Here is a 7673-nt window from a genome sequence, read left to right as displayed (position 1 = left end):
AAGAATCTTTCCAGAATGTATAATTTGTTGCTAGAGTGGCATATGAAAGACAAAATGGTTAAATCAGTTATGATTGACTGGGCGAAAGATGTTGGACATAACATAATGTTTGAGGATTGGGAGAGATTGTGGAGGGAAGGCACTAAGTTCACTGCATGTAATGTGTTGAAGGAAAATGTAATGAAAATGATCTATAGATGGTATTTAACCCCAGTGAAGTTAGCTAAGATGTATCATGGTTTGAGTAATGAATGTTGGAAATGTAAACAAGTAGAAGGTACCTTCTATCACATGTGGTGGATGTGCCCAAAAGTAAAGGACTTCTGGGAGAAAGTTTATAATGAACTTTAAAAAGTGTTGAAAAACACATTTACTAAGAAACCAGAGGCCTTTCTGCTGGGCATGACCAACCATGAAATTCCCAAGAAAGATAGAATATTTTTTATGTATGCCACAACAGCTGCTAGGATTCTGATTGCTAAAAGATGGAAAACTGAAGAGCTACCAACAGTCGAAGAATGGCAAATGAAGTTGATTGAATATATGGAACTCGCAGAACTGACCGCGAAACTCCGAGACCAGAGGGAGGAGAAGGTGAAAGAAGATTGGAAGAAATTTAAAGAACATTTGAAATGACGTGAAAAGATAGACATTTGAAATTGAAATCAGAGGACATTTTAGGCGATAGTAATGAAATGTTAGGTGAAAGTAGGATGTAAGAAGTTAGCATGGAGTTGTGTTTTTTTTTTAGAAAAAAGTTTATGGATATATAATAGATAAGGATTAAGAATATTGGAAGAAGAGGAATTTAAATTAGTCATAAAGTTACTATAGTATATTTGAAATGAACGCAGAAGAGAGCACGTGAGGAAGTCCCAAATTAAGATTATAAATAAGATAAGTTTAGGTAAATAACTGTTTTTCCTTTTTGTTAGGTGTGTTTTGTATTTTAGTTTTGTAGTGTATTGTAATAGTGTTTTGTTTTATATTTTGTATTGTATTTTGTATGTTTATTTTGTTTGTATTTTTGAGAAAATTAATAAATTCTTATTTAAAAAAATGGAAATTAAAAAAGATGATTTAAAGCTTTTCCAATATACAGTGACTGCAGCCAGAATTCTAATGGCACAAAAATGGAAACAAGACATATTGCCGACGAAAGAGGAGTGGATAATGAAGGTACTGGAATACGCGGAGTTAGATAAAATGACAGGAAGAGTTCGGGAACAGCAAGATCAGAAATTCATTGGAGACTGGAAAAAATTTACAAATTATCTGAAGGAGAAAACACAATTAAATACGTTAATAGGATTGCAAGAGGCTTTGTAGTATTAAGAATAAATATTGTTGTAAGATGAAATAAGTAATGATTATGTTAGATATGAATATTAAAGCAATAATATATAGAAGTATAAAAACAAAAAGGGAATAATTCTGGAAACCATATGGAAGGATTGAGGGACATCTTGGCTAAAGGAAGCCAAAATATTAAAAGATTAATATGTAATAAATTGTAAAATATATTGTATCTTTGTAAAACCAATAAAAATGATTATGAAAAAAAGGAATGTTAATGGACTAAACCAGAAATCAAAAAGAAATAAAATTGAACACATTTTGCAAAAAAAAAAAAAAAAAAAGAATTTGGACATTACAGTATTCGCCTACAAGAAACACATGTAACAAGGAAACACAGAAGAATATTGGTGAAAAAGAAATTAGGAAGCGGATTTATATCTTCAGACAGAAGTAAGAAGAGAGGAGTGATTTTGTATATAAAGCAACAAACAGAAGCTAAACAACTTTTTAAGGATGAAGAAGGCAGAGTAACTGCAGTCATGACACAAGGCGAAAAAATAATTGTGGTCAGAATCTATGCACCAAATGGAAATAAATCAGACTTTTATAAATGGTTAGAAGAGAAATTATTTGAGTATGTGGACCAAAAGATGATAATTATGGGTGATATGAATGGGGTAGTCTCATTGAAAATGGACAGAGTAAGAAGGAAAATGGAATCAAAAGAAGGAAAATTACCTAAAACACTCTTCTCATTGGTCAAAAGCTCTAATTTAGTGGACATTTGGAGATTGAGATACCCATCAGAAAAACAGTTCAAACACTTTTCAGAGCCTAATCAGTCAACAGCGAGAATTGACTATATGTTGATTTCCAGTGAATTAGTACCCAGAACAGGCAAAATTGAAATTCAACCCAAGACATTGTCTTATCATAATCTGAGAATTTGTGAAATAAAAGAAATGGATGGAAAAACCTTCAGATGGAGACTTAATGAAAATTTACTTGATGACCAAGAGATAGAAGAGAAAGCAAGGAAGCCTTTGTCAGACTATTTTGTAATTAATAGAAACAAATAAACCAAAGAAAGCATAGTATGGGACGGGAGTAAAGCAGTAATGAGAGGATTTTTCATCCAACAAAACAGCATAAAGAAAAAATTGACAGAAAAGAAAAATGAAGAAATATTAAAACAGATAATGGAAAATTAGAAAAAATTGGCCAACAAACCAAATGATGTGAACGCAAGTCAAAATATTAAGATCCTACAAAGTCAATTCTCGGTAATCATCAATCAAGAAGTAGAATGGAAAATTAAAAGGATGAAGCAGGAAAGTTTTGAATATGCAAATAAGGCAAGAAAGTGGTTGGCTTGGCAAATAAATAAAAGAAAATCACAAAATATGATTAATAAGATCAAAATAGAAGGGGGGGGGACAGAGAACCCAGTGGAAATTAGAAAAGGTTTTGCAAAATTTTACAGACAATTGTATAAAAAAACAAGAATAATTTAGGAAAAATTGAAGAATATTTAAGGGGGAAAGAAGTGCAACAGATTCCGACGGATAAGAAAAACCGACTGAATGAGATGATTGAGGAAGAAGAAGTTCTGAAAGCAATTAGAAATTTAAAAAGTGGGAAGGCACTGGGACTGGAAGGATTTACTGCAAAATATTATTAAAGGTTCAGTTGCACCTTACTTGCACCTTTCAAAGAAGTATTGAATAACATATTGGAAAACGTAGAAATTCGTAAAACCTGGAAAGAAGCTTATATCACATTTATACCTAAACCAGATTCAGATTTGTTACAAATCAAAAATTTTAGACCTATTTCTTTATTAAATAATGATTACAAGATATTCGCTAGTATACTTGCAAATAGGTTGAAGATGATATTGAAAGGGGCAATTCATGAAGATCAAGCTGGCTTTCTAACCTTGCAGACAGATGAAAGACAATATAAGGAATGTAATAAATATTTTTGAATATCTGACAGCCAGGAATGAAAAGCATGTAGTATTGATTTTTGTAGATGCAGAAAAAGCCTTTGACAATATATCTTGGGAATTTATGATAAATAATCTGGAGGTTATGGATTTAGGAGATCGGTTTATAAGACGTATAAAAGCAATATACTTTGCAAAAAAGCGAAAATTATTGTGAATGTTTTGACTGAAAATATTGAAATTACTAAAGGTACAAGACAAGGGTGTCCACTGTCGCCATTATTATTCATCTCAGTCCTGGAAGTCCTCCTGAAGACGATAAGGCAAACGGAGAGAATTAAAGGAATAACAGTCGGAAAGAAGCAACATAAAGTAAAAGCCTTTGCCGATGACTTGGTACTAACACTAGAAGAGCCAATAGAAAGTTTCGCAGGTTTTAAACAGAAAAAAGACTAAAATGTTAGTTAAAGATATGGACAATGGAATGATAGAGAAGATTCAACAACAAACCAATATAGAGGTGGTTAAAAAAGTTAAATATTTGGGAATACGGTTAACACCAAAGAATATACCTGTAAATATTTGTAGGCCTTCTTTATACTTGCAGAAAGGCACTCTGTATATGCTCAAAGATGCCAGAAATTTTGCACAAACAAAAGTTTGCAAACATAGTTTCAAATATGTCTCAAAATAAGAATGGGGTTCAGGTTTCTCACATTTCAAAATGCTGATCGGAGCAAGCCTGCACTTCTGACTTTTCAAGGAGGATTTTGCATTTCATCATCTAGGATTTGAGAGGCCCTTACCGCATACAGTACTGAACCTCTGCTGATGAGCTCCTGCCTATGTAGATCTGCATGAATATATTCAGGATGGGCTATGATGAGAGTGACCCACATGTTTTGGAGAGAATTTTCATCTGCTGACTCCCCCACTGCAAGCAAAATGAAAAAGCTATCAGCCAATGTAAAAGAATAGGGCATGCACATGCGGAACGGAATGTTGGTGGTTGCCATGAATATTCTTCTCGTTGGGCATGCAGCAACCATGTGAGATATGACCCCTCTTACTTCTTGGCAGTAGCACCCCAGCTATTCCTTTGAGCTCTGACTGATACCAAAGTTGGTTATCTTTCAGCACCAGCAGAAGACTCATTTTCCACCAGACTTTTTGAGCAGGCTGCTTTGAGTCTGTGGGCTATTATTCTGTCTACTGAGTCACATGACCATTCTATCTGATACATTTACTAGGCAGAGAATGACTGTATTCATTACATTCTAGTATACTGTATTCTGTTTTGTTCTTACTGTTTTTTGAATTGTTGTGGCCCACCGTAAGATCTCGTGAAGAGGGATGGAACATAAATCTTGTAAATAAATAACACTGCTGAGAAGCTAAGTTTGTTCTTGGTATGAGCTTTCATGTGCATGCACACGAAAGCTCATACCAAGAACATACTTAGTTGGTCTCTAAGGTGCTACTGGAAGGATTTTTTTATTTTTTATTTTTTTTTACTATGGCAGACCAACACGGCTACCTACCTGTAACTGCTGAGAAGAAAACCTGTGATCACGGTTTTCCTGGAGACCTCTTCCGTCAGGGGTGGGGTGCCAGGAGCAGGACAGTAATAACTCACATGGTGTCAGTGAAGTTAACTCTTTATTCAAAGAAACAAAGAGCTCCAGAGACCAGGCCTAGTGAGCACAGCAACTCTTCCCGTTGGATCTTGCCCCAATGAGGCAGTTACAAGGACTGAAGGTCTCTGCCTTCCCACAGTGGCCTACACTGCCTCCCACCCCAGGTCCTCCCCAAGCAATCAGACTTCTCTGCCTTGTTTGTCTCTCCTCCACCCTCTTCAGGTTCTGGGAGACATGGGAGGAGGAGAGCTGGTCACAGCAAGAGGGGGAGACACCCTGGCTTCTTCACCAGTCTGACCCATCTCTGCTTCTTGCCCCTCCCTCCTCTCCAGCATCTGCTTCTGCCTCTACTTCTGGACTGCTCTCTGCCACCGCCTCTTCCCGCTCACTAAACCCTGTTACCACTTCAGCTTCCTCCTCCCAGTCTGCTCCCTCTGACCCCTCATCCTTGCCCACCACCACTCCCCAGGCTCTGATCCTCCTTCCCTTGGGGGTTCCCTAGCTGGTTCCTTCCCCCATTCCTTTGCTTCCAGCCAATCCAGGACATCCCTTCTGTCAGCCCCTCAGCTGTTCCATGTCTGTGCTACTGTAGAACCACTTTAGAAGTCAGAAGGAAAGCCAGGAGGATCACAAGTCAAAATTAGGAGGAAGCATAGCCTAGGCCAACTCTTATTACCACTGCAAGACACACATGGGTGTTGACATCATAGCATCATTGAGTGTGGCCTTAGATATCACCACATGCCCAAGAAACAGGAAGTTCATGGTAGATATCAACATTACATTCTCAGTTGGGTGTGGGAGGTGCCCTGTAACTGCTGTGTTTTATATGACAGATCCACCCCTCCCTTCCTCCATCACAGCAGTTCCTGAGCTCAACACCCCTTACTGCTCTGTTTCGTCGTTCTTATGCTCAGGTACAGAGAGAAGGTGTATTTGCTGTGCTTGTCCAGGTAGATCTTGGAAGGTATTATGTTACCAGGCTTCTGATTGTACATCTTGATGTAGTTGGCCATGTCAACATAGATGCCTGCCGAGGTGTTCCAGTTGCTTGCCACATAGGTGTAGTATTCCTGGGAAGCAAGAAACTGATCATCTTCTGTTCCCTGCCCCCACCCTTTGTCTCTTCCTATAAAAACCAATTCATTGGGGGGGGGGTTACTTATAAAGGAAAGTTTAAGACCAGGTTAATGTTAATCTTGGAGAGGTGAGGGCAGTTGTTTCTAAGGAATGCTTTTCAAGATTTTTGTTCTTACCGCATCCTCTTTCTTGTTCTTCCACCATCTCCACGTGGGGTCATGGACTGGGTCAGCATAAGCCTAGGGAGAAAAAAGAATTGGTGATTTTGAAGACAGACAGACACTGAAACTATCACTAAATTAGCAGCAAAACCTGTTTAGAAATTCAGAAATAATATACAATTTTATTTAGTGTGGGACACCATAGAAACCTCCCTGCTGTGGTCCACCCAAGCAGAGGTCATGGCAACTGATCTGGGTGGATGCAGTGGCTGGTGGGTGCAGCTCCTGCAATCAGTCCGAGGCCTAAAAAAGAGGCAGGGATTGAAGAAAGAGAGAAGGTGGCATGAGAGACAGTAAGCTTCATGGCAAACAGCGGAATGCTTTGCCATGAAGAATGCCATCACTTGGTTGTTTTAGGCAGCTGGTTTAAAAAAAATTAAGGTTTTAACAATTTTCTTTTGCTGGTTTATCATTGCTAGTTTCAACAGCTGTTTTGGATTTTGTTTGCCGGGGGGGGGGATGACTTGGCTTTAAGGACTTGCTGCCAGGCAGAAGCTAAAGCCTATGTCTTGTGGTGGCTCTGAGGCCAGCGACTTTTCAGCCCCTCAAAACAGAAACAAAAATAAACAAAAGGTATCCTCACCCTGTGGTAAGATGAGTGCAACTGGAGCAGCTGAAAGACGAGTCCCTGGTACACAATCAGCGACTTCTCATCATGAAAGCCAGTTTTTTCCATGACCTCAGGAGGCATAGCAGAATAATGCTCCATCCGGGTGAATTCCTGTGGTGGAGGTAGGTTCACATAGCGCACAACAGCAAATGGGCAGAGGTGGGCGAATTTGATGTAGTCTAATCCACTAAGAACAAAGAGTTGGATGAGTTTTATAGGTGTTTGAACAGAACATTCAAACATTAGGAGAGTTTTAAACACCATCCCTTGCAGCATTAAAGTGGAAACTCTGGGACTAGGCTGTGTTGCTTTGTTGCAATTTATTTAGGCTGGATTTTCTCCCTTTTCCCTCTAATTAAAGAATCATGCACAGGCTGCAGATTAAGCATTAAATAGTGGTTAATACATAAAGTCTTGCACCTGATTCTAGAATTTAACAGTGCTGAAAACAAGGCAGGCAAATTCTACTTCTAGATTACAAAAAAAACATATTTTAGTTCAAATGAAGCGGAGACCAAGACGGAGGTCTGTTGCCTCAGAAGTATGGTGGGCTGAGTTCTGAAGCAGGAGGAAGTAGAAAAGATTAAACCCTTTTGCCTTTATCACACCAGAGAACTCAAAGGAAGTGATGTCACACACTGCCTTCACTGTGTACTTAGCCCTTCATATCCTTATTTACCAAAACAAGCAAATTTATTTTGACTGCAAATTCCCATACAAAAAGCAGATTTCTAAACACAACCCCCAAGCCCTATAGCTTCTGCCCTCTGTCCAAAAATTTCAGGGCATAATACTGTGGGAGATGAATTAAGGATTAAATCTGTAGATTTAGATCTAAACCTCCTATCCCATGTTTCTGTGAGGCCTTTTTAGCAGAG

The 7673-nt window shown here is 38.3% G+C and overlaps 1 pseudogene; it reads right to left on the bottom strand.

Annotated features, from left to right (window-relative positions):
* LOC117052066 overlaps nt 1-7673 on the bottom strand; it is a 53582-nt pseudogene that overhangs the window by 9114 nt on the left and 36795 nt on the right.

Source organism: Lacerta agilis, chromosome 8, assembly GCF_009819535.1.
Source record: "Lacerta agilis isolate rLacAgi1 chromosome 8, rLacAgi1.pri, whole genome shotgun sequence".
Lineage (NCBI taxonomy): Eukaryota > Metazoa > Chordata > Lepidosauria > Squamata > Lacertidae > Lacerta > Lacerta agilis.
Note: the sequence above shows the minus strand (reverse complement) of the source record. Positions and strands in the feature narration are given on the sequence as shown.